The following is a 12,060-nucleotide window of genomic DNA, read 5'->3' as shown; positions in this document are numbered from 1 at the left end:
CCGTACAACAGGAGATGAAACCACATCAGGATGCTGGAAGACAGGCCTATTAGACGTGGCAGCGAAGGGTACAGAGGGCATCTGAGAAGGCATACAAATGAGGGATGGAAAAATCCCACAGGTCCAGCAGTCAGTGTGTCATTAATTGTACAACAGGAGCCTAACTTTTTAGTTTTTCTCTTTTAGCAATGAAACTAGCACCCAAACTGAAGGTCATTTCCACACCTGGCGCTCAGTGCCAAAATAGCAGTAGAGCTATGTTTGGGGATCCGGTGATATCCAGACCCCAAATTACATCTCCCACAATTGAGCTGCAGCAGCCGCCATTTAGCTCATCTTGTGCCCAGCTCACTGGCGGCGAAATCATACATCTGTCCTAAAACACACACAGCGCCCCCCCCCAACCCCACTACTTCTGAGACTGGCTACACTGCCTTCTGATTTCCAAACTGAATGGTCTAAATGGTACATACCATGCAATTTCCCGTCAGATTACGGGTTCAAACTCAAACCAATAATTTGTGAAAGGTACAATTTTATTTCCGGTTGTTTGATCAGAAAATCGATCAGAAAAATGATCATCAGATCGGACCTGTCGGAAAGGATCAATTCAACCTGAAATCTGCCATGAAATATCATGGTGTGTACCTGAAGGTATTTACAATCTTTAAGGCTAGGTTCTCAGTGGCCGTTGCATCCCATGTAGCAGCAGGAACACAACACAATGGATTTGGAAAAGCGGCGCAGAGCGTTATCCGCATGGTGTGTTGCATATAGTGAAGCTTACCGTCAATAAAAAGTATGCTTCACTGTCACCGTTAATGCACGCTGCACGCCGTTATAAAGCCACACTCCTGCCGAACTGTGAACAGTACACAGGTGGTGCATTGCGAGGCGCCAAGCCATGGTATAAAGTGGCCGTTATGCAGCACTGCAACGCACCACTATGACTGTAGCCTAAAACATGAAATAAGTATTCTATTGCACTGATTAAAACATACAAAAGCCTTCTGTTGCACTAATCAAAACGTTAAGGTTTTTTTTTTTTAAAGAGAACCCGAGGTGGGGTTCTGACAATGCTATCCACATACCGAGGCTGGGTCTGCCTATACAGCCCAACCTCTGTTGCTATCCAGATCCCCCCTAAGTTCCCCCTGCGCTCCGCTCTCCCCCATAAATCACAGCCGCACTGTACGGGCTGCGTTTACCTCTGTACTGTCAGTCTCGGCTGCTCCCCCGCCACCTCCATAGCTCCGGTCCCCGCCCGTGTCCCTTCCCTCCCATCAGCGTGGAGGGAAGGGACGCGGGCGGGGACCGGAGTTATGCAGGAGGCGGGGGGAGCGGCGAGACTGACAGTACAAGGTAAACACAGCCCACTGCGACACGCTGCGTGTCGACAGTGCGACTGTGATTTATGAGGGATAGCAGAACGCAGGGGAAACTCAGGGGGGGATCTGGATAGCAACAGAGGCTGGGCAGTATAGGCAGACCCAGCCTCTGTGTGCAGCTAGCATTGTCAGAACCCCACCTCGGGTTCTCTTTAACATAGATCTTTATGTTAGAATCACTGTCCATCTTCATCTTGCTATGTTATAATGAAAAGAACACTAGCAGATCTTCAATTTTACAGCATGCTCCCCAATGACCCCCAGGAAAAGCAAAATACAATACTGCCTAGTGTTTGGAGACCACCAGAATAAAAGTTGATAAAAATTGCAAAGAAACAGCAGAGTAACATTGATTAACAGAAAACTAAGAATTATTTTTGCAAATACAGGGCAGCGATGTAATAATTGCAATCGGAATCCCCAGGGAAATTAAAGGAGAAATTGAATAAGGTTTCCTGGTAGCATAGAGCAGGAATGGTACTTGGATGAGTATAGTTCATTTCCACGAGTGGTTTAATTTGTTTCGGATCCGCAACGGGCCGTGAATCGCAAATTCATACAGTATTTGTTTATAAATATTTACTCGGCACTATATACAATGAGAAAAAATTATAACTCAATATTTACAACAAAATCAAATTTAGCTAGGGATTGTTGGCAGTGATATTGCGAAAAATTAAAATGACTATATTTGGAAAAGGGACTGGAGCTGAAATTAAACATGGTTTGATTTACAGTGAAAGTGACTAAACCGCGTGTACACAGCCGGGAACATTATTGTAGTAGAAGTACTAATACATAGGAACAGCGTGAAACTCTATAGCCTCAACTGCGCCAATCCCTCAACCAGGAATAGAAAGGTTTTACCAAAGGAATTCTGTTATGGAAGGAATTCTGTTGTTTTAAGACAAAATGTGACTAGGAGTATCCTAATCTAAATTGTTAGAGTTTATAGAAAACTCTACTGGATCAAGAGGCTTCCCACCTTTTAGGCAAGTATGTTGTTTATTTTTTTGTTTTTAACATTAGGCTCACCTCGGGTTTACTTAAAGCAGTCCTGAACTCAGAACTTCCTCTCTGCTCTAAAAGATAAGCAACAGCATAACCTTTAAAGAAAAACAAACTTTCCTTGTTAAAGCTTGTAGAAATCTTAGGTCCCATTCACACTTAGAAACGCAAAACGTCAGAGATTTTTTCCGACGTTTTGCAGGAGTGATTTTTCTGCGATTTCACGTAGAAAAATTGCAGCGATTTTGCAGCGATCGCGTTTAGTGCTTCTATAGCACTGAAACGCGCAAATCGCCCAAGTAAGAACGGGCCCATAGGGTTTCATTACGCTAGTGCTTTTAAAAAGCGCTAGCGTTTGAGCGTTTTGCCAAAATCGAGGCAAAACGCTCTAGTGTGAATGGGGCCTTACTGAGATTTTGCAGAATGGTTACTTCCTGGTATCCTGAGAGCACAGAAAAGGTTAACTTCCTGAAAGCTAAAATTACACTAGCTCATTACCTGCTGAGAAGGGAGAATGAAACAGGCTGTTTTCTTATAAGCACACACAGGGTGGATGTCTGGGTGTTTCATTGTCTCCCGTGCAAGAGTTCAGGTCTGCTTAAACAAAAAATATATACCGTATTTTTCGCCGTATAAGACGCACTTTTTCTTCCACAAAATGTCGGGGGAAAAGTGGGTGCGTCTTATGCGGCGAAGGTACGGATTTCAGGATGCAGAGGTGCGCAGGGAAGCAGTATATACATTACCTGCTCCTTTCGCCGCGCTCCTGGCTCCAATCCTTGCTCCCCGATCATCTTCTTCCATCTACCGCTGCCCGCTGCTGCCCCCGCCGAACATCGCTGGCCGGTCTAAGGGATACGCTATCAGCACACCACGTGCCGGGGTCACACATGCCACCGAACAACGCTGGCCGGTCCTAATTAGCCGCGCAGGGATACACTATCAGCACACCACATGCGCCGGGGTCACGCATACGCATGTGTGACCCGGCGCACACTGATAGCGTATCCCTGCGCGGCTAATTAGGACCGGCCAGCGTTGTTCGGTGGCATGCGTGACCCCGGCACGTGGTGTGCTGATAGCGTATCCCTGCTGGTAAGACCGGCCAGCGATGTTCGGCGGGGGCAGCAGCGGGCAGCGGTAGATGGTAGAAGAGGATCGGGGAGCCAGGAGCGCGGCGGCAGGAGCAGGTAATGTATGTGTACTCACGCTGCCTGCACAGGGGGACACCGGCACTGGAGGACACACGGACAACGGGGCCACAGGCACAGGGGACACTGCCACAACAGGGGGACACTGCCACAGGGGACACTGGCACAGTAGGGGGACACTGCCACAACAGGGGGACACTGCCACAACAGGGGGACACTGGCACAGGGGGCTGCAGGCACAACAGGGGGACATGGCAGGCAGAACAGGGGAACACAGCAGGCACAGGGAGACACAGCACAGGGGGACACAGCAGGCACAGGGGGACACAGCACAGGACCAGCACAGGGGGGCACAGCAGGCACAGGGAAACACAGCAAAGGGGGACACAGCAGGCACAGGGGGGCACAGCACAGGGGGACACAGGAACAGCCAATCACTACACTGACCACATAGAGGAACATAGGCAGGCAACATGGGAACAACCAATCATAACACTGTCCCCTTATGTGGTGTAATAGTATGTAATGTAACTGGAAAGGGGGAGGGGTTAAAAAGTCCTTAAGACACCCCTGCATCATAGACACCTAGGTTTAGTTTTTTTTCTTTTTTTTTCCTGATTTTTGCCCTCTAAATCTGGGTGCGTCTTATATGTCGGAGCGTCTTATATGGTGAAAAATAAGCTACAAAAACTATAACTGGGGCTACAAAAACTATAACTGTGGCAAGTCTTTCACATATAAGACCATCACACAGCTGTGGTAAAGGCCTCTAGGGCCTCAGGTAAATGGGAATCTCTATACAAGGCCTGTGAGTACCCATATACCACACATAGCCCTGCAGTCTTGCGCTGAGGTACCACTGCATTCACGTGACACAATAATGCAGCATAACATGCATTGCCCAACAATCCTTCACAGCAATCTCAGCTGAGAATCACTTACTTTTATGTTTCACAAGAGCACCTGGGACTACACAGTCCCTGTAACATTTTTTGACACATGTAATGAATTGATCTGTGATGCCCCTTAGCTAGAGGTTACGCAGACACGTTTGATGTGGAAGCGTCCATTTCACAAACAAAGGCGCAGCTGATACCAGTAGGCTTTTTTTTTCTTTAATAAAACAAAACGCTGGTCAAAGTGTTTCATTATTCAGAAAACAATGATCTGCTTTGAAACCTGGCAGTCCTACAGAGGAAGGTGTACAATGGAAATGCCGCGTGGGATAGCCTGTCAGCACAATGCAATGCCTTTGAGCGGGCGCATCCACAAAGAGTCTGTTGGCAATGTGTGAATTGTTAAGCTGCAAAAGGTTAATTTATTAATTTAAAGAACTGATTAACAAAAACATTGAAATTAGCCCTACGTTGTCCAACAAGCAGCTGAGGAAGAGAGAAAACACACTCTACTCATAATAGGAAACTTTTGCAAACATAAACTGGCCTGCTGCTTGAGGGAAGCCGAAGTGGAGCCATTTTGTCAGGAGCCTCTATCTCTAGGGGTTGTTTAAAGCTACTGATGCAACTATTTTGTCAACAGCCTTCATCACCAGGGGTGGTTAAAACTTAACGGTGCATGTCAATGCAATGCATATTTACATATTAAATCCTCAGAAGGCAAGCCCTACTTAGCTGTTGGTAAACTAAAAAAAAAAAAAAAAAAAAAAAACATTTAAAGTAAGCGAAATAATACATTCACACTACCAAAGATTAGGCTACTTACTGGACTGCATTCTGAATATCTTACATATCCATAATGACATTGTAAGTAAATTATGTTAGTCTCTAGATCATGTAGAAGAAATAGGAATCACTCCGTTTTTAAGGTAACCAGAGATGCGAGACGTGAACGCTGACATATTTGTTTTCTTTTAAACAGTGCACATTGCCTTGCTGTCCTGCTAATCCGATGCCTCTAATACTTTAAAGGAATACTGTGGGTGAGGGGGGGGGGGGGGGGGGGGGGAAATTAGTTGAATTTACCCAGGGCTTCTAATGGTCCCCCGCAGGCATCCTGTGCCCGTGCAGCCACTCACCGATGCTCCGCCCCGCCTCCGGTTCACTTCTGGAATGTCAGACTTTAAAGTTTGAAAACCACTGCCCCTGCGTTGCCGTGTCCTCGCTCCCGCTGATGTCACCAGGAGCATACTGCGCGGGCCCAGTTTGGTGTGTGCCTGCGCAGTATGCTTCTGTTGACATCAGCGGGAGCGAGGACACGGCAACGCAGGCACAGTGGTTTTCAGACTTTAAAGTCTGAAATTCCAGAAGTGAACCGGAGGCGGGGCCGGAGCATCGGTGAGTGGCTGCGTGGGCACAGGATGTATGCGGGGGAGCATTCGAAGCCCTGGGTAAGTTCAACTCATTTTCTCCCAACCCCCTACAGTATTCCTTTAAAGTGAACCAGAGACGAAGCACCCTCATGTATTTTACCATATATATCAATGGGAACATGACAGTAAACACCTACCATGCTCTTGGTTTCATTCTTCTCTGCTAAATCTGCCTGTTACAGCCCTGATGAGAATCCCCGACTGAGCATTCAGTCTAGCTTTTCCCGGAATGATTATAGCTGAGTCAGTCTTCTGTGATGTCTTTTCAAGCCCAAGTCTGCCCCCTTGTGGCTCTGCTTTGCTGCTTTGAGGATAAATAGCTGGAAAGCAGAGCCACAAGGGGGCAGACTTGGGTTTGAAAAGACATCACAGAAGACTGACTCAGCTATAATCATTCCCGGCAAAGCTAGACTGAATGCTCAGTTGGGATTCTTATCAGGACTGATAACAGGCAGATTTAGGAGAGAAGAATGAAACCAAGAGCATGGTAGGTGTCTACTGTCATGTTCCCATTGATATACAAGGTAAAATACATGAGGGTGCTTCGCCTCTGGTTCCCTTTAAGCCATAGACTCTGAACAAGCATGCAGATCAGAGGTTTCTGACCATCTTACAAAATTAACTGCATGCTTGTTTTCAGCATCTGATTCAGACACTACTAACCACAGAGCTCGGCAGGACTGCCAGGCAACTGGGATTGTTTAAAAGGAAATAAATATGGCAGCCTTCACATGTCTCTCCCCTTGCCACGGGGCAACTTTTGGCGGCATCGGGAATCATCAAATATCTATAGCAATCGCCTTGCAGCCGCTGTACACTTGCTAATTCTCGGCCATGGCAGTTGTTATCCCCGGCCACAGCCGAGTCCAGACCAGTGTTGCAATGCACTCTACACAAACGTGTTTCCCCCCTTCAGTCTGCTGCTGCCTGCCACTCATCTATTATGTGGTCATGTGAACACTTTCTGCTTCTTTCCTGCAGGTGACACTGCCTGTCCACCTCAGAATCAGTGGCGATGGAATGATGGTGGACAGAAAGTTACTGGGGATGAGAATCAGTCCTCACACACACACCTTTGGTTTAAAATGCATGTGAGTATGGTACAGAGGGACGATCACAGTCTAGACCAATAATAATAATTTATGCTGCAGGAAGTGCTGGTCGAGGGTCCCTGAGCAGGTACTTCTGATGTTCTGCCAATCAAGACGAAGATAAAAGAAAACAGCGGCGACTGCACAGCACAAGAAAAATATTTGTGCCTTAATTTAGGCTTTAGCAAAAGTGTCCTTTTAATAATTCAACAGCCCCTCCTCGTGAAACAATATCCGGTGACTGGCATTCAGGGTAGGCATAGACGTTATTCCATCTATCTGTTGACGCTAGAGAGAACTCTACCAAAAACAAACCACACAAAGGAATGTTAAATGGTTCTCTCTCTGCAGTTTTATTAAACGGCTGGCTATCTAACAAAAACAAATTCAAGGCATCGATTCCAGACATTGTCTAATTGTTAACATTCATTTTCCTTTTGGCAGGCAAGGTGATTAACATTGTATTAAATGACACGATTAATCAAAAGCAGCTCGATCAACACTTCCTCGATGGGTGGAGTTTCCCCTCCATTGCAGCTCAGAGCCCACAAGACTTGTGTTAAAATTCTATGGCGAGTCTCATCAAACACTTTTGACGGAGATACTGGCGCTTTGAAATCCGGGCTGGGAAAATGGAAATTAAATACGCATTGCAAGCCGCGTTCATTAAATGTGACATGGCAGAATGTTATTTTGCCTCGTCCTTGGGATGATGGGAAGATCACCTGAAAAGTGCACATTGTTTTGTTGCAAACTGTATATTTGAATGGAGGTATGCCACTCAGCATACAGCAGTGATCATGTTTTAAAGCGTACCTGCAAGGGAAAAAAGTGCACAATTTAGATTCTTAGCTCAGTAGAGGGGAGGACTCTGCAGTGTTCTCCCTAGAATTTTTTTTCCAGCTGGGTGGCATGAAAAAGTAGTCAGGTGGGGTACGACAAGAGAATGAAGGGCCGGCGCTTCTCTGCACAATTCTGCTTACAACAGAGAAGGAGGTGAGCCAACGACAGCCGGAGCTCACCAAAACTAGCCGGGTGGAGCACCCGGCTAAAACAGCCTGGGGAGAACACTGCTCTGGATAATCCAGAGGCTTCCCCTGTCCCCCTACACCTCGCCGTCCCAGCACCAGGACCCCCCCCCCCCCCCTAGGCTCCTCAACAAGGGTTTGGCAAGGCTGAAAGGCCTTACGGCACAGGTAGCCCACGCCTGTGCATTAGCACAGTGTTTTTTTCCGTTAAGCTTAACAGCTCTGTGCTAATTTGCAGACGCAAGCCGTCCTGTATCTGTGCAGCGTGGCTGCCCTCATTCTCATATGGGAGCAAAGTTGGAAGCTTTCCTGATGAGAAGCGGTGGTCTAATGGAGGATGTGGGGAGCCTCTGGGAGATCCAGGGCTTCCCTCTATCAAGCCATCACAGGTTTGTTTTAGGTTCTGTTCCCACTAAAGCAGAGAATGGACACTTTTTGTCTGCACGCTCATCGCTGAACAGACAGTGAATGGCTCCTATTTTATAAATAGGAGCCGTACACACTTGTCACTCTGCAACAGATCCATGGATCCATTGCAGTAAACGGACCGCACTTCTGTGCAGTCCACTATAAGCCCAGGCAGGCGGATGTGGTCATCGGAGGGGACACTGCACTGTACTGCACTATGCCATAGTCAGCTACACCAAAACTACATTGGTGCTGAAACAGTACATGCCAAAATTATACATCATTCATGTTATCTTGCAGTGGAGTGGCAATAAGGGATGCAAAGGGGCACCTGGCACAGAGGGTTTATATAGGACCCTTCATGTTCTGCATTAGCTCATCTTTGGTGCTGTAGTTGTAATGATCGCGTCTAGATCTACTTTGAATAGTGATATAGGCGTGATTATTAGCTCGGCAGAAGACAGGAGCCCTGGGGCAATTGCACCCGTTGCCTCAATGGCAGTGCCTGACCTGACCCCACAGCTACTTTATGTGCCTCCTTGCTTCACTTAATCGTATTCGATCAGAAATCAAATGAAAAATTGACCATTCCACTACACCACTAGCATTGTTGCGCACAATCCAAAAAAATGTCATGTGGCCAACCTCTGTAACAGCTAATCACTATACTACATAGCATAAGCATAACTAGACAAAGTCTAAAGTGGCTCTATTATGAAACAAAAAGCAAGCAATCATTGCTGACCTTTGTAGTTTCTAGTTTGCAGGGTTTAATGTCTGGCTAATCCTATATTTCTCTCCTGGAACAGGTAAGCAGATCAGGGGTTCTATGTTATGACTTTCTTGATATGAGTGATAATAAAGATTTCTAATGAAGGGATCTTCATCCCAAGCACAAGAGCAGTTTGTGAGAGAGGTTAGCTGTTGCAGCCTTCGTCCTTCCCTCAATGCAGGAGGCTCATCATTAGGGGAAGAGAACGCTGATGATCAATGACACACACATAAAACAGAGGCTTTGAAAATGGACACTCCTCCTTTAATAGGTCATTTTTCTGCTCTGTACTTTGTATTTTGAAATCCCTGGCAAAGTGCCTTTATAAGAGTATAACAAAGAAAGCGGGAGGGAAGAGTGCCTCAGGTCATCACTACATATGGTGCTTCATCTGTACAACAAGCCCTCCTCCCACACCAAAGATACATGAAATAATAATAAGCGCTATAGTCAAACTCAGTAAGTTTCAGTTTGTTTTTTTATGTAAACCGCTAAACCTAAGACCCGTTTTCCTTGTGAATAATAACAACAACAGACAAAGCAACAATATGGAAAAAACAAAAAACACTTGAAAGCCTCAGTGTCACCACACAGCTAGCTATACGTGCCAATCCACATCAAGGCAGACTAATACAGTTAGATCAACATATCTATTATTTTGTGTTTGTACAGAAAATAAAGAGGAATTGGACAGCAGGTTATGCTAGGTACACACTATACAATTTTCTGACAGATTTACTGTCAGATCAACTATTTCGAACAGGTTTGATCTGATTTCCGATCAATTTTCTGTTCACTTCTATGGAAAATCGATAGTAAATCAAACCTGTTGGAAATAGACAATCTAACAGTAAATCTGTCACAAAATTGTGTAGTGTGTACCTATACATTATGCTATTTTAATTTTCTGACAGATTTACTGTCAGTTCGACTATTGATCGATTTTTCTTGCACTTCTATGAAAAGTTGATCAGAAAATCAATCGGAAATCAGATCGGACCGGTTGGAAATCGTTGATCTGACAGTAAATCTGTCAGAACATTGTATCATGTAGCATTATGTAATCAGCACCATAAGGAACCAGCTGCATAACACACTTATGTAACACAATCTCCTCAAGCATCAAACACATGCATCTCCCAACAGGTCAAAGCTCTGACTGCATAACTCCCAAAAAGAGGGAGACCTTTAAGACATGCCCCTGTCCCACTTCTCTCATAATACCTCCACCACCTCCCAAGCCATGTGTCCCACAAAAAAATTCATAATAAACAGACGTAGTTTTAGAATTCAAACCACACTGGTTCTCTTTATCATTATTTTTCCTTCATATAAATATTTCATTAAAAATATATCAATGCTAACAATCACTCATTTTGAATAAGATACATTGGCCACAACTCTTTGTTGTTTGTGTAAATGCGGGTGGCAGGGATCAGCTTTCTTCTCCTCCACTGGCGGCAGCGCTACACTCCCAACATCCTGTTCTGGGTCCCGATCACATGATATGACACCAACCTCTGGGCCCCAATCACACATCCTATTTTTTTTATGTAACTACATAACCTGGTATAACTACATTAGTTAGCCCAGTGTGTGTGTGTGTGCGTGCGTGCGTGCGTGTACACAAGGAATGATTGTTCCCGTCTGGCTATTTTCCCTGAAGCTCCTAACCACCAGCACTGTAACCCATTAAATATATCAAGGATGTTAGCTGGCTCTGACAAGCTGTCCCTTCAAGTAACAGGCTTGGAGCTGTAAAACATGCACACTAATGACATTTGTGTGTGTGTTAATTCCAGCACCAATATCAGCAGGACACTTGCTTGAATGGAGCATTGATTGAAAACGACAAATAGAGTAAGCAGTGCAGGTGTGTGTGCATATAACACACATGCATGTATTAATAGAGGTTTTTGATGGTTGATTCGGCAGAGCTGGCTAGAATAGAACTCATTAGGATGGGGAGACGGAAACTAAGAATACCGACAGGGCTGCCTGGCCAGTACATTGATTAAGACAGCCACAATAGTTATTCCTGTAGATTACTGAAAGATAAAATAAAGCAGCTTCTGCAGGCTCCTGGTGCGGGTGGGCCATCATTAAAGGCTAACTCCAGGCACAGATCTAAATATACCATCTGATGGCTTAATAAGTAGCATGCCCACGTTACTTTTCCCTGTATCAATTTTCTGTTTCAAAGATTTGGTTGAGCTGGAGAGTTAATAAAAGACTGTGTAGCTGAAGCTTCTACTGTTGCTTGGCTCCCTATCTTCAATGTATGCAGAATGCAAGGGGATAGGCAACGGCCAAAGCTGTCTGAGAAGACCTTTGTTGGTGACAGGCATCAGCATGGACACTCTGACTGGTGCAATGCAGTGTTTTCTGACAACTTTCTCTCATGGCCAACAGGTCTGTGGTACTGTACCAGCCTTCATACCCCACGTCCATCAGTAAGCCTTGGCTGCCTATTAGTCCATTGCTGGCTGACTATCTTTCTTTGGACCTCCGCTGCTAGGGGCAGATTTTCAATAGATTTCAGAATGAAATCTAATAAAAATCTATCAAACAGCATCGTTGCACTGTTCAATCCAGTTTAACGCTATGGGACGTCCATCTGCCGCTGCTCTCAACCTGCCGCTGATCAACCAAGATTTTTCATCTGGTCCAATCAATCTATTCAATTGATTTCTGCCAAAAAATCAATCAGGCCAAACGCTGCATCGATTTCTTCTTCGGTGAATCAGCCTAATATTGATAGGAAAAATTGATGATTATATGGCCACCTTAAAGGCCAGTATTCGGGGAAAGCCAATTAACTTATCTGTATGTTTTTGGGAGGTGGGAGGAAACCCACTCAAACAAGGGGAGAATATACATATGTA

General features: G+C 45.3%; 1 protein-coding gene across 4 annotated transcripts in view; it reads right to left on the bottom strand.

Annotated features, from left to right (window-relative positions):
• PTPRG (protein tyrosine phosphatase receptor type G) overlaps positions 1 to 12,060 on the bottom strand; it is an 831,563-nt gene that overhangs the window by 531,987 nt on the left and 287,516 nt on the right. The gene's annotated exons all lie outside the window — the stretch shown is intronic.

Source organism: Hyperolius riggenbachi, chromosome 9, assembly GCF_040937935.1.
Source record: "Hyperolius riggenbachi isolate aHypRig1 chromosome 9, aHypRig1.pri, whole genome shotgun sequence".
Classification (NCBI taxonomy): Eukaryota; Metazoa; Chordata; class Amphibia; order Anura; family Hyperoliidae; genus Hyperolius; species Hyperolius riggenbachi.
Note: the sequence above shows the minus strand (reverse complement) of the source record. Positions and strands in the feature narration are given on the sequence as shown.